Consider the following 27,012-nt stretch of genomic DNA (forward strand, 5'->3'; position numbering starts at 1 on the left):
TGAGTTGAAATGTGGATGGAACATAACACGCATTCAGTAAGTAATAATAGTGTTGAAAAATAGGCACAGTATATTCTTTTTGTGAGTAAGTGGAATTTTAGTTACTGCCTGAGGAAAAAGAAAAAATCCTATGGGTTCAGAGAACAGTCACGTTTGAACTGACCTATAAGTGATAGATTTTTAGGGTTAGAGAGAACTTCAACTGGGATAGCATGACATGAATCAAGAATATTTTTATAGGAATATGCAGGATAAATGTGTCGCTTGTTCTGGGGGGGTGGTTATTGAGGGGATTAAATGAGGTACATAATGTACTAGGCAGAAAACCTGCACCAAATAAATGCTTGATAAATGGTCAATGATGCTGCTGATCAAGTATGATGCCACTTTAGTGAGTGAAGTGGATGGCTGAGGCACAGGAGTGATGGAAAATGAACTAAAGAGTCAGACTTGGGTTCTGATGGTGGAAGGCCAAAGGGTTGCTTTCTGAGATGCATTGAGATGGTTCTGATTCCTCTTACTTTTATTAGGGTTATTTGAAGCAGAGCAAAGAGGCACTTAGACTGTGCAGAACAATTTGGTGGTGATTAACAAGAAAGATGCTAGCACTGTGCTCTCTGATGCATTGAAGAGAGATTATCTCTATTTATTCATCCCTTGGGGCTTGAGGCAAGCATTGTTCCAGGTAAATGCTTTGACACATCCACGAAACATCTGTCAGCCTAGAAAAGCAACATAGTTGATCAACAGTATCATCTACCGTTTATCAGGAACTTGGTACCAGGTACTATGCCTAGTGCATTATACACATTACCTCATCTGATGCTCTCAGTTACTCCAAAATCAAGTTGACACATTTATTCTCAGTTTTAAAATAAGGAAACTAAAATTTGGAGAGGTTGTGCAAGTAGAAAGTACTGAGACTGGATTTGAACCTGGGACTGCCTGTCTCCAAAACCACGACTCTCCACAGTCTAACACAATCTTTACACTACCTCCTGTGCAATCATTGTTCTATTGTTGTTTTTTCTCCTCTACTTCCCCAAGGGTATTGCATTCCCTTTCTCTTTGCCCCCCTTGTACTGATTTTCTAAGCCTCACTTGTGCACTGGATCTCTCAACATTTATGGAATTTGTATAATGTACTTACTACTCTGCTGAGTTTTCTGTTTTTTATTTCTCGATAATGCTATACAACTGGAAAAGTACTCTGTAAATACTGGATCTTGTTGGGTATGGTCCAGTGTTATCAAGGAATTGAATAAGTTCAGGATATTTTAGCTGAACCCCGCCTAGAGATAGGAGCATTCTTTCTTGCTTTCCTTCCTCTGCTTCCCCATCTCCTTTCTATGATCTATCTCATCCTTCTTTCAATAAGTATTTGCCCTGTGAATATCATCTATCTGTCTATCATTTATCTATCCATCCATCCATCCATCTATTCTATCTATCTATCTATCTATCCACCCATCTATCTCAAACACAGTATTAGGAGCTAGAGGAACAATAAAATGCACACACACACGTACACACACACACATACACCAAATAAATGTAACTCAAACGTGTTTCTGATCCATTGTCAAATGCAATGCACATCTCCTACAGACCACTGTTCAACACTTACCCTTCATGTAGTGTTTAGTAGTATAGTACTCATCACTGTAACCTTTGTCAAAATGCCAAACAAAACCCACTATGGGCAAGAAGGACAACACCAAAAATTATCTGAGGGGAGAAAGGAATTCAGATAATTCTCATCTATTCCATTCCTTCTAGTAAACAGACATCTTGAAGCAGTGGGCAGATAGGATCCTTCGATTATAGTTACAAATTGAGATCTGCAAGGTAGAGATGGACAGGGTGAGCTTGTGGAGAACACTGGGAGCTGGATGAGACAGTTGTGGTAATGAAGTGCAGTGTGTGCGTGTGTCCAAGAGTTTTGGACTGGATGTTTGTGCTTTTTCCTCTAATTGATATGGTGAAATTGATGTCATAAGCCCCAATGTGATGGAATTAGAGACAAGGCCTTGGGGCAGGAGCCCCATGGTGGAACTAATGTCCTTATAAGAAAAGACACCAGACTTTCTCTTTCCACTATATGATGGGACAAGGAGAAGGTGGCCATCTGCAAGCCAGGGAGAGAGCCCTCATCAAGAACTGAATCTGCTGCCATTTGGATCTTGTATTTCCCAGCTTCTAGAACAGTGAGAGATAAATGTTTATTGTTTAAGCCACCTAGTCTACAGTATCGTGTTACAGTAGCCTGACTTACTTAACACATCTAGTTTCTCTAGTAATGTGGTCATGTGGCTTCTGTGAACTACTGACAGAATCAGGAAGGACCTTTTATCTCTTCTGCATGTTCTGCAAGGAGAGAAGGGGGACTAAAAGGATTCTATCTTTCCTTGCTCACTGTGTAGAGAGTATTTTCCAAATCAGACCATGTATCGGGAGTAGTTCTGTTAGAGATTGGGTGACGGACGCTAAAAAGGTGCTTCTCTTCAGGCCTATCCTAAGCCCATCCCACAGACCCATTCCAATAGTAAATTTGATGGCAGAGTGTAAAACATAGTTTCTCAACAGCAATCTGAACATCTTCAATGAACAGGGCTCTGTGTTACACAAAAGGGATTAATTTTATTGCAAAAAAAAAAGCACTTTCAAAAGAGTACTCATATTGTTGTTCTTTAATTTCAAAAAGCTGAAACAGCTTGCATAAGTTCACTTACTTCTAAGTGGTTGATTCAATGCATTATGAGAGGACCTCAGTCACTCTGAGCTCTTATTTCTCAGCCACAGCAAGATACACAGTGTAGATGTTAGGGACCAGAGTACTCCCTATTTTCTGTGGCAGATGCTCATATATTTATTAAATGATTTAGCTGGCTATACGTAGCCCCAAAGGAAATATAAATGTTAGTCTTTCATTCTTTGTCACCCATTAATAGTGCACATTTGTATAATAATGGAATTTGTTGAATTAGTTTCATAAAGTCTTTTATGTAAGTCATTACATGGAAATTTTTTAACAGTAATTGTTGCCTTCACTGTACTTTCAGTGATCTTCTGGGAATATCTTAAATGTGGAACTGGTCACAAACTTATGTTAAGAAACTTAATTAGCAAGAAATGCAGTATAATGCATATGTTAAACATTAATTATATAGGCTGCATAGAGATTACATCTTGAAACTTCCTGGATGATTTCAGTTTGTAAGTTCGTCATCCTTAACCACACTATGTATGCTTTATTCTTACTCAGGAAGGATGCAAAATCTTGGTTTGTTCTTTTGCAATTTATTCATTTATTCAAAAGTTATTTACCGGGCACCTATCTATGCCAGGCACCTATCTATTATCTTAGATAATGAACATTCGATAGTGAAAAGATAGGCAAGGGAACTGCTTTTATGGAACTTAATATCTCCATCAGTGTACTTCAGTAAAAGTTTCTGTGATGATGGAAATGTTTTAGTGTTATTGGATTAGGAAGCAATTAGCCACTAACCACATGTGACTATTGGGCACTTGAGATATAGATAGTGCAACTGAGGAGATGAAGTTTTAGATTTTAAATGTAAATACCTATGTGGGAATAGTGACTACCAAAATGGAAAACCCATACTAGTGGGGGAGACTAACTTTAAACAAGTCAATAAAAAAACCAAGATATATCCAAACTGAGGGAGTACTGTGGAGGAAATAAGCAGGTAATGTTGTGTGGGTAGTGGAAGAGACTGGCTTCAGTTGGGGATAGGGGTTCAGGACAGACACTGTATGAGGCAGAGACAGACCTGTGAGGGGTTGAAAGGAGAGGATTGCAGGCAGTGGGAACATCAAGTGTCAAGGCCACGCCTGAGATTTCCCAGGAGTGCACTGACTGTGCCTATACACTTGTCTCTTCCCAGGTTCACACCAGGACTGGAGAGGCCTATTTTGGCCTGACAAACCCTCTCTTCTGGAAGGACTAGTTCTAGTCAGGCTGTGAGTAACCAGGAAGGCCCCACTCAGATCTGCCCCAACAGAGCTGCCATCTCCTTTCTGTACTGCAGCTGGTACACAAAGCCGACCCACCCACATCCTGGCAGTTCCAGGAATCTTCTTTTATCTTCTCACACTCCAGGTATCCATAGGTAGCACAGGAGACATTGGCTGCATCCAAACCTTTTCTGATTTCTCTGGAGAGAGAACTTAATTCCTTTCTCTGGCTCATTTCTTTATCTGTAGCCCAATGCCTGTTAACTTTCTCTTTCTACCTCCTCACCCAGCCTGTGGCCTCTCATTTATCCTGCTCACCAGGACACGGACTTCTCTCTACAGCATCTCCTACAATACACATCTGTGTTTTCTAGTATTATCTTTCTGTAGTATCACAAAGTATTTTCACAAATAAAAAAAATGGACACTTGATATTTGAGGTGTGGCTATTATTGTTAAAATCATAATCATTATCAGTACCATTATCATCATTTGCACTCAGGAGAGGCAATGCCTTGGTACAAATCACCTGGTGGTAAATGGCATAGCCAGAATATCTCCTGTGGAATTCAGAGCTTTTTCCAAATACCATCTCTGACCCGCATCTTATTACTGTAGCCTATCGAGCTGTTTAGCCTATGAACAACTTCTCAAATATGATAGCTGGAGGAATCCAAATTGTCTGTTTTTTTCCCCCCACAAATAGTATGAATGTTTATTGTAGAACATCTCAAACAATAAACAAAATCTCCTGGGAAATGTAAGAGATTATAACAAATATGTACAATAAGAAATTAATATTAAAGTCAATTGTTTTTCTGAATATCAGCAATGAATAGTTGAATTTGAACAAATTGTCTCTTCTCCCAGTTTGATAAGGTATACAGCTTCTGTTTTCTCCATGCTCAGTCATGTGGCCATTGTCACAGTCAGTAACTAGTCATGGTAACAGAGAGATGGCATTCTAAATAATTTAGAACATGCTTTATCATTTTTAACATTTAAACTGAAATTAAAACACTAAATTTGAAACTTCTCTTTCACAGTACTATGAATTCTCAAAATGCCTCTTTTCTAGATCTCTTGAGCTTTAAAAACACTGATTTGCATTCATTTGTTTATTCTAGTTCACAGTCCTATTCTGAGAAGACAAGCCCTTCCTCCATCAATCCTGACTAAGACCCACCAGCCCCCACTCTCTTCTACTTCAGTGCAGCATCTTGAGGTTAGACAAGAGACCAGCTCAGGTGCAGGTAGTGATAGACATTCTGGGGGAGAGGATGGTGCCAAAGCTGGGCTGTGACTGCTCGCTCTTCTATTCATCAGGAGCCTCTGATTAACAGGAAGGTTGATGGAATGGTCAAGTCCATAGGATACAGGAACTTACACTATGTTCCTGTCCATAGCCCTTGAGTATAAAACTAATGAACATTTTTATATACCCCTCTAATTCTTTCATAAACATTGAAACTCAAGACAATTCTGTGAGATAGGACTGTCATTTAAGCCTGAGAGGTGATGTAGTATATGGCTTACATGTGCTGCTTCTTTAACAACCTGACTTTGAAATCTGGCTCTACCTCTTGGCCCAGTGTGTGACTTAGGCAGATTTACTCTCTCTGTGCCTCAGTTTCCTCATTTGCAAAGTAGAAATGATAATGGAATTTTCCAGATAGAATTGTTCAACAATAAATGAACTAATGTATAAGAAATACACAAGTGGTTGACAAATGGTTGCTATTACTATTATCTCTAAAAAAGCTGTAGCTTGCTACACAGTGCAAGAATGTGACAAACATTTCTATCTTTTTCTCTCTTTTGAATCAAATTAAGTTCAATGTGAGCTCTCTTTCACTAAGGTTGACAAGAATTTCCAAGTTAGATTATTTTTTGGATCTCTTTGCCTCTTTATATCCTATAACTAACCCAGAACTAAGTCCAGAAGACAGAGAGGCCAGTCTGTGTAGTCACCATAATTTCCACCATGATGCCTGCCATGTTGAGAGCTGGTGATTTGCCACTCATCAGCTACTGCCCTGCTCTGGAGTCCTGTCCCCTGACCCAAGCCTCCCATGTAGCCTCTCCAACACAATACTACATTCATCTGAGATCCTGAGCTCTCTGACCATGGAATTTGGAAATTCTACTTCTGGATTCCAAATATTTGTTTTGCATGATTAGTATGTTTACTTTCTTCAACCTCAAAGTCACAACCACTTCCTCTAGGGCAGTACCACTTCGTCTCACTGATGAAACTTAACACATACTTTGAACAGGCAGCAGGATGCCAATTTCAGAATATTTTACGATGAAGGCTATTTTAAAATTGTTGAACTTGAATACCTTAGGACAGAGTTTGAACTCTCCAGCTTGGCAATAGGACTTGCATGGACCTTTTGTTTTATAGCCAGAATAATTCAAAGATGTACATCATGGCCTGTATTAGTACTTCGGTTTTTTTAAACACCATTCCCAACAAAAGACCTGGGTAGAGATTTTCTTTAGAGTATAATGCTCCACCTATCCTCACCCTACTATGACTGTATTAGTCCATTTTCTGCTACTATAATACAATGTCTGAGACTAGGTAAGGTATAAGAAAAGATTTATGTAGCTCACAGTTGTGGAAGTTGGAAGTCTAAGATAGGGTAGACTCATCTGACCTCTGGAGAGTGGCCTCTACCTACCTCACAACATGGTGAATGGCATCATAGTGAATGTGCATGCAAGAAAGAGTAAACCCATTGTGAGACAGGAATCAAGAGGGACTCAGGGTCAGGAGCGCTCTTGTTATTTGTATGTACAATTCACAGGAACTGAGTTTTCATGAGAACTATATTAATTTCTTCCAAGGGCAGACTTCTCGTGACCTATCCACCTGTGTTTGTCAACTTTTTGTCACTGTGCCCAAAATGCCTGATAAGAATAACTCAGAGAAGGAAAAGTTTGTTTTGGGCTCATAGTTTCAGAAGTTCAGTTCATAGTTGGCAAACTCTGCTGCTCTGAACCAGAGGTGAAGCAGAACCTCACAGTGAAAGGGTGAGGCAGAGGAAAGCTGCTCAGCTTATGGCAGCCAGGAAGCAGGAGAAAGAGAGAAAGAACATTCACAAGGAACCAAGGACAGAATATAATCCCCAGGGGTATATCCCTAGTGACCTACTTCCTCTAGCCATGCCCCATCTGCCTACATTCATCACCCAGTACAGTAGTCCTTTTGAATTATTAATCCATCAAGTGGATCAATTCACTGATTGGGTTACAGCTCTCACAATCTGATCATTTTGCCACTGCACATTTCTGCAATGCCTAATATGACTTTTTGGAAGATATCTTATATCCAAATAATAATACCACCTTTCACTGAGCCCTACCTCTTAAAAGTTCTATCACCTCCCAACATTGCTACAGTGGGGACCAGGCTTCCAACAGATGAATTACCGGGGAACATTCTTAAACCATATCGAAACCATAGCAATTTCAATACCTGGTTTTAGGTTTTAGGTTTCAAACCACAAAACTTGAATTGCTTCCAAGAGATAAGAATCCAGAACTCTAAACCTTAGGACTGGTTGTTCTTCTTATCATATTCTTGATAAGACTGCTCTGGCATATGAAGATATAGGACAGAGACATACATGTTAAGGTATTTTCAGTACTAAAGCATACAACACCTGGACATAATAATTTTTATCAAATTCTTTGGTAAGCAGTAGAATTTTTAATTCCATGCTGCCCCTCTTGTTGTAGTAAATCCCCATTAAATGAAGATTCACCATGAATAATAAACTTTTCATATTCAGACTATTGGAATCTTGGTACTCAGAATTCTGAGTGTACATGTCCAGAAAATGAAACATTACTAGAAGCATTAGTCAACTGGAATCTTAAAAAGACTGTGTTATTTCTTCTTTTTTAAAGTAAACCTGCCTGCATGGATGTTTTCTTTCTTTTTCTCTTTACTACTCTGATTATACACAGACGGCCATTATTATTGGTTCTCTTTAATAATTTGGCTATTGGGTACTGCTGAGACTCAGGTATTTTGCTTTCTTATCAGAAACTTCTGAGTGTTATGCAATTTCTATAAAGTTTCTCTGATTAATTCAACTACCCATAAATCCAGATATGTAAGAAAAATAATGTTTAAGAAATAATTCTATGTGGGCGAATGTTCTTATATTTTTTCATTTGTAGTGTTGGGGATCAATCCTAGGACCTTACACATGTAGGGCATGTGTCTACTATTGAGCTACATCCCTACATTTTAATATAATTTTAATGTCTGGACACCACTGAAATACAATATGCTTCAAAAATGGTTACAAACTGAAATAGAATAGGTGTATTTAGTGAAAAATAGGTGAAGATGTTTATGATCATAAATACCTACTACTTCCATTCAAAACATTTTATGGAAAAGATTCTTGATGCTGGTCTTTGTTCTCTGTCTCTTTCCTCATTCCTCTTTTCTTTATTCATTCTGTAAGTATATGTTGATCATGCTGCACAGAGATGGGTTAGCCATGGCAGCCTGTCCTCAGGGACTTCACTCTTTGGTGAATAGACACTATGTAGTTAGGCTGAAAACAGTGTAGTGTAATATAACAGACTCGATAGCTATGATTTGATTAATGTGTCATTTGTACAAAGAAAGGGATAATTAATTGTTCTCCAGGAAGTTTTTCTAAGGAGTTAACATTGAACCTAGGCCTAAAACAATGAGATTTCACTAGCTCGAGAATCAGGAAAAGAGCATGTTGGGTACAGAGTAATATGAACGATGATCTTAAGATTTGAAAATGCACATTATGTTTGGAGATGGAAGGGGGATCGTTCAGTGTTGTTGATGACTCTGGAAATAGAGTAAGACTAAACGTGAAGGCTTGTTTATGCTATGCTAATAGATTTTAATTTCTGTAGGCAATAAGGAGCTAGCAAACTTTTAAAAGCAGGACCATACAATATCCCTAATCATCAGGAAAATGTTGATTGGAACCACAATGAGATATCAAGTCATACCTATTAAAATAGCTATGATCAAAAAGATGAAAGAAAGCAAGTGCTGTAAGGATGTGGAGAAAAGGGAACACTTGCCCACCATGCAAATCAGTACAGTCATTGTGGAAAGCAGTATGGAGGTTCCTTAAGAAATTAAAAATAGGCTGGGTATGTAGCTCGCTTGTAGAGAACTTGCCTAGCAAGCACAAGGTCCTGAGTTAAATTCCCAGATGTGCAAAAAAAAAAAAAAAAAAAAAAAAAAAAGGAAGTTATTAAAAACAGAACTACAATATGATCCAGCAATTCTATTAGGTATATATCCAAAGAATACAAAATTAGTATGTCAAAGAGGCATCTATTCTGTGTTCATTGCAGCTTATTCACAATAACTGATATGGAATCAATCTAAATGGCCATCGACAGATGAGTGAATAAATAAAATGTGGTGTATCTACACAGTGGAATACTATTCAAGCTAAACAAATAAGGTACTATGGATGAATCTGGAGTCATGTTTATAAGTGAAATGAGCCAGGCACAGACAGAGAAATACCACATGATCTCACTTATATGTGAACTTTAACTCAGAAGTAGAGTAAAAGGGTGGTTAGCAGAGGGATGCAGAGATAGGAAGATACTGGTCAAAGGACATAAGATTTTGGTAAGATGGGAATATGTTCAAGAAATCTGTTGTACATCATGCTTATTATAGCTACTAACACTATATTGTGCATGTGGAAATTTGCTAATAGTAGATTTTAAGTGTTTATACCACAAAATAATAAGTATATGAGGTAATGCTTATTTTAAATAACCTGATTTAGTCATTCTACAATGTATGCACATATTGAAACATTATATTGTGCATGATAAATACATACAAACTTACTTGTCAATTAATTGAAAAATAAAAGAAATCAGGGGTACAATATGGTCATCTCTACTTCTTAGAAAAATCAATGACAAATAGAGTTGTTTATTCCTTTTTGACTTGGGGACTCCTACCAAGAGTGGAAGACAGTAATCAGGGTGAACATGTGAATGGACTGCAGATGATAGGAAGCTCCCATGTTCACATGGAGATCCAAGAGAGGTGAGGGCAGAGGATGATAGCTGGGCGATGCGGAGGATGCTGTCAGCTGATTCCTCCCAGCTCAAACACCTGTGACACACAGTCTTTCTCTCATTCTCTCCCCTGAAATTGAGGCTACTTGGAACATAGTTTTGAGTGTCCTTTCTGTCCCCAAGGCTTTTGTTTCAGGTTTTCTGCCCTGTAGATAATTGCTCTTTGGTTTCTGTGGTAGCAAAACCTAGCAAATTGAGCACAGACCCTACAGAGTCCTGAGTTGTGAATTAAAAATTACAATAGAGCAATTTAGTTGTGCCCTGTTTCCAAAGAGATGGAGACACTTAATTTTTCATCTGTTTCAATGGCAGCACTTGCTATGATTTCAGATCAAAAGGCAATGCAAAATTAGTTTTAAATTATTTTAATATATGAAATGTGAACATTGGAATGTTTTACAGAAATAAATCATCTGACTAAACACTAACAGATTTTTGAGCCTCATCTTTTGGTCATTTATTTTTAACCTTTATGAATATCCCCCACTCTGCTGATACCAACATGTACTTCCACAGTCAGTGAGATGTCTGCTTATAAATACTAAATCAACTAGTAAATCAAACAATTAGATTTTGTTCATTCCACACAGCTTCTAAGAAGGTAGTATGCCTTTTAAGTTGTACACCCCTATGTAACCTAAATAGGAAAATGTCTGACAAAGTTTTCATTAGAAGACTTCATTAGAAAAGACCAGGGCTAATATTTACCACATGCTTTTGCCAAGCCTGTAGGAACCCCTGGATATGGTGTTATCCCCAGAGGACCCTGTTAGATCCTAGTGCATTCTGGGGGCAGTAGAAACTGGAGAAAACTTTCACCTTTTTTTAATGCTCTCTCAGATTACTATTATTTATTTCAGTCACTACAAATGAACATCTGCAAGCCAACATAAATACCGTGGGCTGTTATATAATCATTACAAATTATGCTTTAAAGAGTTTTGTTTGAAAAGAGAATGTAAAATTAACTCATCTAATTAAAATGTGTATGCTTTAAAGAACACATTTGCTTTTGAGAGACCTTAGAATTCCTTCCTTACACTAGTCTTCCCTGTGTTTTTATTGCTCATTCTTTTCCTGTTCTGGAAACACTCTGGCTTAACCACAGGTGAACACAAACAATACTTTCCAGGTATGTTTATGCTATTTCTCTGACTAGAAGGATGGGATTAGAACATGTGGAGAGGGAACAGTGCAACAGATAAGGGTGACCTTCAAGGTAGACAGATTGGTTAGATTCCTGCCCCTGCTTCATGCTAGCTCTGGGACACAGCATAATTTTCAGTCTCTATGCCTCAGTTACTCTAATTATAAATTTGACTTAATATACTGAATTTATTTTATGTCATTATTTTGAAAATTCAGATAATACATATAAAGTACTTAAATCAGTGCCTCAAATATTTAAGAACTCTATGACAATGTATGTTTTATCATGTATTTGTGTCCATATGAGAGGTAATAAAAGACCTTCTGGTTCTAACATCGTTGGTAGAACTATTTTACCAAAAGAAAACTTTCCTAGGCTTAAAGAAATAACATTTAATGATACTGACTGATATGCAAATACATGCAAATAATAAATTTTTATATGTAGGTACAAATTCCTGTGACCTACTTTATTTAAATATAATGTGGAAAAGAAATAAGGAACTTAAAACCTTACCTACTCTGGTGGTTGTTTTAGAAAAGCAAGCCAAAAATAGATATTTGCTTCTTGAAAAGATTTAAGTAGTTCAGAAATATATACATACTATATGTTTTTTACTTGAATTCACCATCAATTACAATATTGATCAGTAAAATATTTTGGGGAAGAAATATTTCATTGAATACATATTTTAATGATAAGGTCAATTCTGACTTCATAAATGTTAAAATGTGTGAAAAAAGCAACTTGAGAAAACAAACATGGTAGTTAAAATGAATCCCTCATATATTTACTACCTACAGATATTCATTATTAACCACTAATATATATTTTCTACGTTCTCTAAAATATATGCATAGCACATATATACATGTACATATATATATACAATTTAATTTTATTTTGTAAAAATATTTGCTACATATGCAACATATTATGTTTAGAAGTACATGTTCATTTAGTCTATATAAACATTTTTATTGTAAATATCATTCTGCAACTTAAAAAATAATTCTCAAAGTTTTATCATTCAATGTATCATAGACTTATTCAATGTCACCATGTACAGATCTACCCAGGTATAAGAACTGCTACTCATAAGTCTATCTATATGCATGGCATGTTAATTTTATCATTGCCTTATTTATGTTGGTTAATGATGTCTTAAGCTTTTATTGTCATGAACTCCTTTAAGAATCTGATCAAAGCTATATATAGTTTCCTAGAGACATTATCAAGCATCCAAGATGTGCATCCATTGAGAACTTTGTGGTTCCCCTAGAGTCACCTCTAAAGCCGTTTGTCCCCACTATGGCCAGTCAAAGATCCTTAGCACCCTTAAACTTCACAATGATTTTCTTTCATATTTAGCCATAAATAAAATCAATAATAAATTGTAAAACACAGAACTTTAATGTATGTCAAAGTTAAATGATCTCAGTTTTAGATTCATAAAATTCTGAATAAATTCATTCAGTAGAGTAATATATTATTTGCAGAGATTTCTTCATTATTGGGCCTGAAGCAGGTTTTCAATCTGTTGGTTAATGTAAAAATAGGTTTCACATGTTAACCCCAAAGCAAAGTAAAGTAAGCGAATTTCATATGACATGGAAATCAGCATAGAATCTGCTATTCTAAAGCATAACTTTCAAATTTTTTTAGAACACAATGCATTTTAAGATATTACTATTAACAGTTAACATTTGTTGAGAACTTAAGGTTTTCTGGACTCTTTATTACTTGTCTTTTCTTATTCAGTCCTTACAATATCCGCCACAAGATGAGTGATTTTACAGGTGGAGGAATTGCATTTTGTAGAGACTAAGAAAGTTGCCCAAAATTGCACATCTAGAAAGTTCTGAAGTCAGGAAATGAATTCATTACTTACATGTCTGTGACCTGCCCTCCAGACATTCTAAAGTTAGGCATTTTCAGATGACAATCAATATTGAACACATTTTTTTGAGATCTAGTTCTCTGGTTAGTGGCTTTCTATATGATCTTAATATTGCATTGGAAACAAAACTAGAAACAGCATCAAATAAAGAGAGTCTCTAAATTTATGTTCTCCCTTTTCAGTTCAGAGACTGTAGAAGGAATATTCAGAAGATAGCCATTTACATTTGAGGAGTGTCAAATCTTCAAATTCTCAAACTAAATTTTGGTATTAGGAAATGTGAAGATTTGGAGGAAAACTAAATGTTGGGAAGGGGCAGGCAGTAGACACAACCCTGGCCTTGGTTTCTCTCTGCAAAATGATGGGCAGAATACAATCCCAATTCCACTTACAGTTCTCAAATAAATGTATCATCCCACCTATCATTTCTTTTCATATATAGTTTCTGATAATAGATCCTTTATCACACTCTCCACCCTGCTTCCCCTTTTCCTTTCTTCCTTATTTATTCGAGTCCTTTCCAGGCATGTTTTAGGAATACACCAAGCTGATTTCTGGTTTCCTTTTTCTTTCTTTCTTTTTCTATTCTTTTCTTTTTTCAAACACAAGGGAAAATGGTTGTGAAATATAAGAGACTACCACATAACACAGTATGCTAGCTCACAATAAAATTTTTTTTGTTTGTATCAGTAATTAAACCCAAAGAGGCTCAATCACTGATACCCAGTCTTTTTTATGTATTTATTTATTTTATTTTGAGACAGGGTCTTGCTAAGTTGCTTAGGGCCCTGCTAACTTGCTGAGGCTGACTTTGAACTTGCAATCCTTCTGCCTCAGCCTCCTAAGCCATAGACTACAAGAGAAAAGTATCAGATTACACATAGGGGAAAGCCAATTTGGATCTCAGCTGATTTCTCAACCCAGACCCTCAAAGTTAGGAGGTCCTGGAATAATATATACCAAGCTCTGAAAGAAAATGGATGACAGTCAAGAATTTTATATCTGGCAAAATTAAGCTTCAGATTTGAAGAGGAAATAAAAACTTTCCATGATAAACAAAAGTTAAAAGTGTTCATAACTAGAAAGCCTACATTAAAGGACATTCTTGGCAAAATATTACATGAGAAGGAAATGAAAAAAAAAAAAAATTCGAACCAGCAAAGGGAGGAATGACACTAAAGGAAACAGCAATAAAAGGAGAAATTAAGTCAAATTAAAAGTCAGAAATAAACCAAAATGAATGGAAATATAAATCATATCTCAATAATACCCTGAATGCTAATGGCCTACACTCATCAATCAAAAGACAGACTAGCAGATTGGATTTTAAAAAACAATACCCAACAATATACTGTCTCCAAGAGGCTCATCTCATAGGCAAAGACATCCACAGACTGAAGGTGAAAGGATGGGGAAAAACATCACTCACGTGGAACATATAAACAAGTAAAAGTTTCCATCCTCATATGAGATAAAGTGGACTTCAAGCCAAAGTTAATCAGAAGGGACTAACTTGCTGTGACTATTCCCCTTGCCCAAAATACTCTTCTTGCTCTCTGTAAAAATTCCATCTATTCTAAATCAGCTTAAAACTATTAGGACCAGACCATTTGAGAGAAATGTCTCTGTAGCTTTTGAGATGTTAAAAGGAGTGATTTTAGTCTTGTTGACCTCCCTCTTGAGAGCTTGCAGAACATAATTTTTTTTTTCCTTTGGTACTGGGGTTGGACTCCGGGGCACTCAGTCATGGCGCCACATCCCCAGCTCTATTTTGTATTTTATTTAGAGACAAGATCTCACTTGATGAGCCTGGTTTTGAAATCGCAATCCTCCTGCCTCAGCTTCCCAAGATGCTGGGATTCCAGGTGTGTGCTACTGCGCCTGGCTCATAATTAAGTTTTGATTTCTACTGAGTTTATTGTTCTCCTGCGCATATGTAATTATCTTTTCCTTAAGGAGACTTCAAATATCTTAAAGCCTACATAAGGTGGTCAGAACTTACTTCAGATTTTCAGTGAAAAATACCTGAATATTTTTATTGCACATTTTCCATTTTTAGGTATTATGCCTCATTCAATTTTTTGAAAAAAATATTTTTCTGAATATGAAACCAGAAATTTTAAGAAATGTACTTTTCTCTGAATATGTCTATATCCACGTATATAGCTAAATATATGGGTAGAACAATCATAGAAACATACCTTTAGTCACCTTTGCATATTTGAATCAGAACAAACGGTTTTCATTTCTTACAAGAGACCCATCAAGATTTCACTGAGTGTGTGTGTGTGTGTGTGTGTGTGTGTGTAAAGAAGTGTTAGGGAGCAGTATTCAAGGACCCTTTTTCCAAAAGATTTTCCAAAAACACTTAGCTCCTCTTGCCATGGGAGAAGAAATATCTCTGAAGAAGAATACAAAGATTTCTGGGAGCGAAGGGGGAGCTTCGCTCAGGAACAGTGGAGTTCTTGGTATGTGACAGAAAAGAATGCCAGCAACGTACCAGTCGGAGCCACAGATGGAGGTTTATTTAGGAAGTAGGAACACCGACAAGGGAGGATGGGGGCGATCTCAAGAGAGGGAGGACTTTTGGGGTAAAGGAAGGAGCACACGTTCAGGGGAGAATGAGGACCATCTTAAGAGTGAGAGACGTGGTTTGAGGGTTCCTGGCTCTTCTTTTAAAGAAAAGTTGCCAAAGGGTGGGTATAAAAGGTAGTGGGAATGCTCTCATTCTGATGATCACAAGATGGTTTCTGCTGATCTGGTCCATCTCAGCATCTGAGACTGTTGTCATCTTCATTATCTCATCAATAGATAACCCTGGAAAGTTGCCCAAGGTACATGTTTCTTGAAATACTTCTCTTTTCTTAATTGATTTATTGGGGGTTTAATTAACAATGTACAAGTAGATTAACAGATTTTCAAGGAATTTGGGAGTGACAGACTTGTAGGAGAGGCTGGCCTAGAAAAGTATGCAGAACTTCTGAATTAAAAATCTCATTTGTTGTCCTTTCTTTATGCTTTCTTTCTGCCTATTGCTTATTCTTTTTATCCTACCTCACCTCCAAATTTAGAATCTCTTGAAGTAGGAAAAACAAAACAAAAATCCTCCAAGAATAAGGTGTCTTATTAACTTCTTCAAAAAGTTGGCAAGTTTTATTCACTTCAGCAATCAGGTATTCAAACATTCTGCAATATTTATTAAACCTGTACTATTTGAGTGGCATCCTATAAGATGCTTGCAATTTTGAGTTAAAGCAGATGGAGAAATGTGTTTGTTTCCATACAGAGTAATGATTGACACTATAGACTCCTCTGGTTTAGATCTGAACTGTCCCCGCAAAGCTCGTGTGTTGAAAATGTGTCCCCCACTTGCAGTTAAGTTCAGAGATGGGACTTTTAGGCAATGGTTCCATCATTAGGACTCTGACCTTATCAGTGGATTAATCCATTGATGAATGAATGAAGTATTCAGAGGTGAGACCTAATTAGAGGAAGTGGGTCACTGGGAGCATGTCCTGGAAGAGTTTATCTTGTCCATGGTGTGTGTGTGTGTGTGTGTGTCTGTCTGTCTGTCTCTCTGTCTCTCTCCCTCTCTCTCTGTCTCTCTCTCTCTGTCTCTCTCCCTCTCTCTCTGTCTCTCTCTCTCTGTCTCTCTGTCTCTCTCCCTCTCTCTCTGTCTCTCTCTCTGTCTCTCTCCCTCTCTCTCTGTCTCTCTGTCTCTCTCCCTCTCTCTCTGTCTCTCTCTCTCTCTCTCTCTGTGCTTTCCTGCTGCCATGAGCTGAGCAGCTTCCCATGCCACAACCTTCTGCCATGATGTTCTGTCTCAACTTGGGCCTAAAGAAATGGAGCCTGCTGACCTTGGACTGAATCCTCTGTAATAGCGAGCAAAAACAAACTTTTTCTCCTCTAAATTGAAAAGCTGAATAACAGTCCTACAATGCCTGTAAGAGTGTAGAAGAGATGATGACAGGGTCTGCTTATTAGCTGAGACTTGAATTCAGAGAGCTAGGGATTTCAGAAAGGTGCTATTAGAAGCAAACTGTTGGACCTTTCCTCATGCCAGAGAACATTCCTGACATCCACTTGGGAAGATTATGCAGCCTGACTGTGGTTGAGGAGCCTGCTGTAGTCAAGTATCCTGTAATTGGGTGCTTGATCCTGGAGGAGTATCTTTTCAGTTAACTCCTTGGCAAGTGAGTGTTCAGCTGGATCCATTTGCTTGACAATCATTCAGATCAAAAGACAGCCATTCAAATGACTCTGAAAGGGCAGTTTCAGATTTTCCTTTTGAATTTCAGTGCTTGGTTTATTTCCCCATTGCTTTCTCTGCAAATACTGAGTCATTCAGCCTAGTCCTTACCATCAAGTCACTGGAGATAGAATTGAGATGTAAATTTATACTTTTATTTCTTTTTACTTGTGGGGAGAGTCTGAGAAACAGAGGATTAATTTTCTCCCTTAAACTTAGCACTGAAAGCAATCAAGAAGAAAATAAGTTCCACCACTTTCTCTTCTTTCCCTTCCGTCAGTATCTTTCCTACCTTTCCCTCCATTCCTGTTCTTTTCTCTTTTTTCTTTTTTCTTTCCTTTCTTTCTTTTATTTATTTTTTTTTGATTCATTGTACACAGATGGAGTACGAATTTTCATTTCTCTGGTTGTACACAATATAGAGTCACACCATTTGTGTAATCATACATGTACATAGGGTAATGATGCCTGTCTTATTCCATTATCTTTTCTTCCCCTCACCCTCTCCCCAGCCCTCATTTCCCTCTACACAATGAAACATTCCTTCATTCTTCCCTTATAGCCTCCCCCCCACCCCGTTATATATCAGCATCCACTTATTGGAGAAAACATTCGGCCTTTGGTTTTCTAGGATTGGCTTACTTCACTTAGCATGATATTCTCTAACTCCATCTATTTACCTGCAAATGCCATAATTTTATTCTTCTTTATAACTGAGTAATGTTCCACTGTGTATATCTACCACATTTTCTTTATCCATTCATCAATTGAAGGACATCTAGGTTGGTTCCACAATCTGGCTATTGTGAATTGAGCAGCTATGAACATTGATGTGGCTGTATCTCTGTAGTATGCTGATTTTAAGTCCTTTGGGTATAGGCCAAGGAGTGGGATAGCTGGGTCAAATGGTGGTTTCGTTCCAAGTTTTCTAAGGAATCTCCATACTGCTTTCCAGAGTGGTTGCTATTAATTTATTAATAGAACACATAATTATGCTCTTTACACATTAAGGAACCCAGATCAAAGATATTAAATAACATTAGTTGGCATGTGATTCAATCTTCCAGTGGTATTTCCTTTTCATGGTAGTGGTAACATCTAGTTTACTGCTTTTTTTTTTTTTTTTTTTTTTTTTTTTTTTTTTTTTACCAGGGATTGAACTCAGGGCACTTGGCCACTGAGCCACATCCCTAATCCTATTTTGAATTTTATTTAGAGACAGGGTCTCACTGAGTTGCTTAATGCCTCACTATTGCTGAGGCTGGCATTGAACTTAAGATCCTCCTGCCTCAGCCTCCTGAGCTGCTGGAATTAACAGTTGTGCACCATCATGCCTGGCTAGTTTACTGTATTTTTGATAACACTTGTCTCCTTGAACAGCATCTAGAACTAAGTCCTTGGATTAGGACTTAGTTGCTTTTTTTGATGCACTGCAACTGCCCAGCCTGTCCTGTTTTTTGAATTGGGATATTTGTTTTGTGGGATTTAGTTTTATAATCTCACAAAGACCATAAACAAAGGCAAATCTGCTCAACTGGACTGAGGAAGAAGTAGAGAAAGGGAGTCTGCATTCTCAAGACTTCTACATAAGTTATTGTATGTTCTCTGTGGGATTCTACTGCTTGGATGAAATATCAAAATGACTGTAGTCAGGTGTTGCAGATTCAGGATTTATTTTACTAACTGGATATCCACATGAATCTTTGAGACTTCTACTGACTCAGAATGCCAATTAATGCTTTGACTTAAAGATTGAGAGTGATGGTTTCATATGGAGTAGTAATTAATTAAATCATATCAGCCCGTGTTTAATACTGACTCTGGGCAAGTGGCCTAAACACTAAGCCTTGATTTACTCATCAGTGACATAGACGACAATACAAAGATTCTTAGAATCACATCAATTCACAAAGGTACTGAGATAATTAAGTGAGATAAGACATACAATTTTCTAAATGTAATTCCTGGCACATATTAAATACTCAGTAAGTCCCAGCTCCTGTTTTTAGAAGTAATGTAAAAATGGAGTTTCAAAATATCTTCCATGTCAACTCAATCAATGCCACTAGAACTATGGTATAGTTGATCTGTGAAATGATAGGATTTTCACCTCTAGAAATTAAGATAACTAAATTTGCATCCTTTGCATTAATTTCATTGTCAAGCTGGAAATGCCAGCACCAGCCATATCTGGGAAAAAGTTGTATCACAGGCTGCCAGCCAATAATGGTTCTTCAGAGTGCTCCCTGCTGAATGGCATTGAACTGAAGTGTTAAGAGAAGAGGGAATCCAGAGCAGTGTTCTACTTGCAGTCTGTATTACCTGGTATGAGCACCCTGAAGCTGAAGCCCTACTCTCCACCCTGCAGCCAGGCCTCTAGTCTCTCTAGAACTCCAGAGCATTTCCTCTTAAGTGTTGCTCCAGAACCTAATCTTAGGCAATATAGGATCAGAATCTGTGGCCCTTCTTTGAGATTTGGAATCTTCTAATTTAACAGGAAAGAAAAGAGCAATATATATAAACACTCCAGCTATTAATGTTATTGAATATCTTTGGTGCCAAGCTTTATAATCAGAGTCTGGGTAGACAGAGATAAATAAGATATAACCAATGTGTGCTCTTTGTTTCCCAAAACTCCCAGCTCAATTGATGTCACAATTACTGATGAAACAGGGGATGGTCTGCAGGACTTCACAGTGGATAATATTTGAGCTTGACGTTGAAGAATAATGTCCCAAGGTTGTGGGAGATTTAAGTTACTTTTATTTTTTGAAGCTTTGGGCATATTAAAATTGAAAAAATGCCACCCAAAGGGTAACAAAAAACATGACTTCTAATATGCTTGCATTTATCTTACTTGTTATTTCAACCCATGTTAAAAATAGATGTCATATATGATCTCAGTTGGTGGTAGTACAAAAAGTTAACATTTGAGGCCTTTTGTAAATGTGGGAAACTGAGACAAATGACAACCTGAGTCCCTACTCCTTTCCTCATTAGCCCTATTAAATTCCTTAAGAGTATTGTCTTTGTTCCTTTAGGCTCTTGTAACAAACTATCTTGAACATGATATAAACATGTCTTATAGCAATATAAATTATTTTATCAAAGTTATGGGGGCTGAATGTCCAAGATTAAGGTGCCAGTAAGCTTGGTGTCTGGCAAGGTTTGCTTCCTGGTTGTATCAGAGGTTGGAAATGAATTCTGTGCTCTCTTGAGCATCTTTTATTAAGGGCATAATTCCATTCACAAGAGCTCCACCTTCCTAAGTCCTTCCTCATCTCTCAATTCTATGACATTGGGCATTAGGAATTTCAACATAATTAATTTGGGGGTGGGATGAAAGAGCAAACATTCAGATGGTAGCAGACATCCTGTGTGTCTTACTAAATGCTAATCTGCAGACCCACCCTTTGGACCTGGTGTCTCGTTGTCCACCCTCAGAGGAAACTAGTTGTTACAGAGGAAACTGAAGCTCAGAAGTTTCAGAAAGTGATCCCTCCCTCATTTTTCCAGTGTGAAGAATAGGCTGATGCAGTCATGTGCAATAAACACTTATCAAGTGGGAAAGTATGCCTCTGCAGGTGTCTAAGTCGCCCTCTCTCTGCAGGACTGATTATAAATGGAACATTCTCCCAGAATGTTTCTCACAGTTTAGATTACAAGTTCTCTTTATTACAAACACTTTAGAATGTTTTGCAGAATCATTCCTGCTCAACACCTGTCAAGACGGTGGCATGAGGAGGTAGGAAACTTTCAGTGGAGCAGATTCTGCTAAGTAGGTCGTCATTAACCTTCTTTTGTTGGGGGGTGGATAAAAAAGTCATATCTGTCATGAACTAAAAGGACAGACTGACTGGAAGGGAAGTTTTGAATTACTTTTCATTAAACTCCAGTTTACTATATGTTGAACACTAGTAAATCCCATCTGCTTTTTATCCCTCATGTGAGATTTTCATGCTCCTGCCTCTGGGACAGTGACCTTAACTTGGGGCAATATTGCCTCCAGGGGACAATTGGCAATGTCTGGGGACACTTATTGCAGTCACAGTGGGGAATGGGTGCTACTCACATCTAATGGATGAGGTGAGAGAGAGGCTGTGATACTCCCTATGGTGCACAGGACAGCCCCCGTTACACAGCATTGCTTGGTCAAACCTGTTAATAGTGTCAAGGTTGAGAAACCTCAACCTACAAGGAGGATTCTTAACTTAGGGTTCTTAATCTAGAGTCTGGGGGTGGTCTGTGGATGGACTTCATGGAATTCGTGGACTTCTAAAAATTTTGGATGGCAATTTTGTATGTATGCTCATTGCCTGGTGGAAAAGTATATGGTTTTTATCGGATTCTCAAATCCCTCAAAGGTGGTAAAGCACAAAATCCTATTATGGCCCATATCAAGAATGTTTTCACCCACTGTAAACTTCTTTTTAATCAAACCATGACTCTTACCTTTGTTGAAAACTTAATTAGTATTTTTCTATAAATGTGCCCAGATAAGTAGGGTGACCATCTCTCCTGGGATGCGTGGGGCATGACATACCTAATGACCAAAAACCCCTCCTTCATTCTCAAATGTGTCCTGGTCTTGGTTTGAATGAGAAATTATAAGGTTACTATTATGACATAATGTGTCCATTTCAATTCTCTCCATGCTTTTTTAGAATTCCTCACTGCCAAGGCATAAATTGTCTGCTTGTTTAAAATCCATGCTTGATAAATATTCAAATATACAGCACCCCTTCATTGCTGACTACCGACTCAGGCTCTCTAATCGTTTGGGGGGTATAGATGGATGGAGAAAGGATGGTAAGACAAGTGCCATAATTATGTTAAATATTTTACTTAGGATATCCTTATGTACTAAAAACAGACGACATTTAGAAATCTCATTATGGATATGAAACTCTTGCCAAATTAGGGTGTGTTCTCATCACAATCTGTGGCCTATATAACTAAAAACCTGTAAAAATTCAGAATCCGCTTAAAGTATGGTCCCAAGAGAGGCATATTATATGTATTTTACTCTATCGATATGGGCCAGTACTCTTCATATAAACTGTATGTGTGTGCCGATGCACACCTGGATGTATCATACATTGATCTCACAATCGCTTCTGGGCAAGTCGTGTAATATTTTTCTGATTCTAAGGAAAGAATTTTTCAACATGAGATGTAGGAATCAATGTTCTTTAAAATTCCTTCTCCTTTAACATTCCTTGTTTTCATTCACTCCTTCACTCACTGATCTCTCCAAAGTGATGGATTACCTGCTCTCAGCCAGGCCCTGTACGTGGCCTTATAGGTACAAAAATGAGAATTAACTTTTCAGACCCCAAGGGTCTCAGGGTCCAGTAGACATAGCCAACATCTAGGGTTCCAGGAGTTTGTGGAGGTGAGACTCTTGGCATAGCTGGGGGAAAAAGAGAAGAGAAGTGAAACCAGGAGAACATGTATTCAATTTACTATCTGAATATAATTAAGCAATAAATTCCTGTGAGAAGATATAATTCCTGAGGGAACACTAGGACTCCTCCCTACAGTATAGTTTCTTTGGGGCAGGAAATCACCTCTTCCCTTTGAATCTTTGATATGAGAATGCCAGAGGACAATGACCAAGGAGGGACATGGGCTCTGCTATTAAATCCGGACTGGAGTTCCAGGTTTAGGACTTACTAAACCATTTTGAGCAAGAGTGTTTACTTCCTTGAGACTCAAATTCCTCATCTGTAGATTGAGAATGATGATAGGACTTTAGTTACTTAATGAGATTATTAAGTAGAATTGAATAAAATGATGTCTACGAAGTATCTGGTACCTAGTAAGAAATATTGAAAGTTAACTCAGGTGTTGTTGGAAGTGGGCGTTATAGCTGAAAAAGCACAGGTATTAGAGTCCAAGAAACTTGAACTCAGACCCAAGCCCCAGCACTTATTAAGGGCAAGTGAATTCATCAGACCTGGCTCAGTTTCCTTATCAGTTAAATTAAACTAATAATACATACTGTTGGAGAGTTCTTGCAGTGATACTAGAAGATGGTATATGTCGTGACATTTACATATTAATAGTTACTCTGGAGGTATTTTCTCTTACATTCTTTCAATGTGCTTGACTTATAGTGCTGAAAACTTCTATAGTGTCATTCATTCAGTTACTTCATTATAAAATGTTTATTGTGTGCTAACCTGGATCTAGACCCCAAGGCCAGTCTCCAAGGAGACAGGTACAATATTTTATTTGATGTAACCCACTGTCTGCCTTTCTTGGTGACCCCAGTAGTATTGACCTCAACTTTCTTTGTCCTTGTCTCTTCCTGCTCCTTTGTGACAGGCTCTCCACTATGTCTGGAATACTTAATAAGTCACAATAATCTCTGCTCCAGGAACATCAGGGTCAAACAGGAAAGGATATATTTTCAGAAGATGGTTGACTCTGGAAAGAGTGTGTGCTCACTGAAGAGTAGCAGGGCATTTGGCTAAGTTGACAACTCTCATTTCCTCTCTCTTCACCTGTGCATGTCAGGATCTAAGTCCCTGGCGTGACAACTCCCAGAGGTGTTCCATACTGCTGGGAGAGCTGCTTTTCTGTCCTTTGTCTTTGAAGCCCTTTCTTACCACACATTCTCTATTTGTACCCAAATGATAGTACTACCTACTTCTCCCAGGTTTTAGAGGGTAGCTCAGGTGTAGTGCAGATTGCTGAACTGGATTTAGATTTGTGATGACAGAATTGTTACATGGAATTCAGATTTTGGTGAAATTTAGTTTTATAAGTAAAGAAAATTATTTTATGGTTTATTAAAGAATTGCATTCTTAAATTCTTTGTTCTAGGATACTTGATTCCCTTAGGTCACTTTTGAAAACCAAATTATATCCTAAGAACATAAACATTAAAATCATGTTCAAAATCAAGTTCAGGTCCTTTCACTGCTTTTGAATCCAGGAGTTCTGTATGAAGTAATTATATGAAGGTAAGGCTGCTGCGACACTGTTGAGCTTCTGCACCTGCAATTCTTGAATCCAAGCCAGAGATGCAGGTTTCCCATCAAAAAGGACACAGGCTAGAAAGGAGGATTTTTAAAAAAGCACTTTTACTTTTCATTTTTTGTATTCTCTCTGTCCCAGTGAGTGTACTTGGATGAAATTGAGAATGAGTGTGCAATGCTGCACGCACATTGCAGTGTGCTGTCTTCCAGAAAGCCAGGAGAACAATAAGCATGACTCCACAGGTTACCACGTGGAAGTCAATCCAATAGCCTTTTATTGTTGTAGACTCTGAGAAATAAAGAGGGACTTATTAATATGTAACTACATAGTCATTACATATTTATGCTCTATAGAATACATAATCAGTGCTACACTGACTGTATAATTTATTGTTGGTAGGCACAGTTAAGACTGTTCAGATAACCATGTACTGTAATTATGTAGTAATTGCTATTCTTTGAGTAAAAGTAGTAACCAATAAAGTGAAAACTGGCAAGTAATTGCTTTATAATTATTTTGGGAAAGGAATTGTTCCAAATAAAACAACTGGAGATAAACAGATGAATATTTCATTTGATAGGCGATGTTCACTAGCTATCTGAAGCCCTGCAGTTACATCAAGACAGATTCCATGTCATTTATTTTTCTCTTTTTCTTTTAGCAATTTGGGCAGTAGGCTGATTTCCTCAGAACAAATCCTACTTATAACTCAGTTGTTATCATTAGAGGTTGCTTTCACAATGGGGTACAAGTTAATTCAGAACAGAGCAAAACCTTATGTGTTGTTGTTTTTGAATCTTCTTTAGTTGTTTCCTCGATGACAAACTTATCATTACCACAAACCCAGAAGTGAGCTTATCAATCCTAGAGGCATTTCCATTTTCTGTTTTTAATAACTGTCAAGACAACTCTTTTTTATGCTCAAAGTTCCTTGTTGTGAGATGTTATTTCTAGAAAAGGATTTAAAAGATTTTCCTTCAAGATATCTTGATTTTCCAGAGCTACTAATTTATTTGATACTGGAAGAGGAGTAGAAAAAGATAATTCATTTACACAAGAAGGTCCTTTAAACTGTCTTATGTTCTACAAATGTGCAATTTATTTATTTAAAATTTATTTAACCACTACTTCTAATTAGATCAATAGGGAGTTTTTTTTTTTTTGTTCTCAAGTTAGTTAAAAATAAAAAAGACAGTTGTAAACTAATTAAGTCCATATAGGCTGAACATTTTTTCCTACTAGTTTCCTATTCTCATTTCAAATTCAGGTAACATGATTGCATGGATCTTCAGGAACAAAACCAATAGGGATCAATACTCTTTATTATTTGCTTGAGGTTACTTTAGCCCATTATTTTCTTGAAAAAATCCTTGTGTTGCAGGTGATATAAAAGGCAAGTGAGATGTGAATAACAATTAGACAGAATGCTGCAATTTCTCAGGATATGAATGATATGTTCATCTGTGCCAAGATACAATTAATGCGTAACCCAGTAAAGGGTTATGGTTTGTGAGGTAGGTGGAGACATATTAGACTATTTACTATTGGTTATAAAGACCTAAATATCTCCTCAGATATTCAGTTGAAACAATTTTCAAATTTGCTGTTAAGAAAAAAGATTAGTGAAGAAATATTAGAGTATTATTTGGCCATTAGTGCAAAAATAGTGGGCTATTGATCTATTGTTTATATAAGCATTAGTACTCGAAAGTTACCCAACACACTGGTAGCAAAGTTTGTCTTTGGGAAGAAATCATGGGATTGGGATCAGAGAAGATATACATTTTACCATTTTATTTATGTATTCATCTATTTTTACATATACATGTTTTACCTCCTTGGAGTATACACTTACAATTGTAACTATTACATAGATTAAAAGGATTTCTGATACCAGTGAATACTCTGAAAATTAACTCTTGTTGGTGTTAGTCATCTAAAAATTGGCCTATCCAAATGTTCCCTCAGATGTTAATATACAACAAGGTGTTGGGAGGGAAGAATAGAAGTTCATTGGATTAGACAAAGGAGAATGAAGGGAAGGAAGGGGGTAGGATAATTCAGTAGGAAATTCAGTAGAATGAATCAGACATAACTTTCCCATGTACATATATGAATACACCACCAGTTAAACTCCACATCATGTACAACCACAAGAATGGGATTCTAATTAAAATAAGTTTTACTCCATGGATGTATGTGTCAAAATACACTCTACTGTCATGTGTATCTAAAACGAATAAATAGAAAACTTTTTGTAAAAAACTGACCCATGATAAAAATTTCTAATACCCACAATCCCAAGACAACCCATCAATGATTTGTCTGCTAGAAATCACTGATGCTGGGAGAACTCACCTTCGGAGTCTTAATATGCAGATCCCAAGGAAGTGTGTAGGGATAGTAATGGAAAGAATGCTGATTGATTTTTATGCCAGGTGTTACTTCATCAGGTCTGTTCTCCCTGACACCTTTCCTATCACTTTTTTCTGCAAACACAGCATGTGCTGTGAGCAGTCCCCATGCATTCCAATGTCTTTTCTAGGATAGTGAATTGGAAGAGTAAGCAATTTGGCATTCCAACACTTGGAATAAAGATGCAGCTCAGCCATTTGATAACTC

General features: G+C 37.4%; 1 protein-coding gene across 1 annotated transcript in view; it reads left to right on the forward strand.

Moving 5' to 3' along the window:
• Kctd16 (potassium channel tetramerization domain containing 16) overlaps nt 1-27,012 on the forward strand; it is a 267,666-nt gene that overhangs the window by 148,574 nt on the left and 92,080 nt on the right. The window lies entirely within an intron of this gene.

This window comes from Sciurus carolinensis, chromosome 6 (assembly GCF_902686445.1).
Source record: "Sciurus carolinensis chromosome 6, mSciCar1.2, whole genome shotgun sequence".
In the NCBI taxonomy this organism is placed as follows: domain Eukaryota; kingdom Metazoa; phylum Chordata; class Mammalia; order Rodentia; family Sciuridae; genus Sciurus; species Sciurus carolinensis.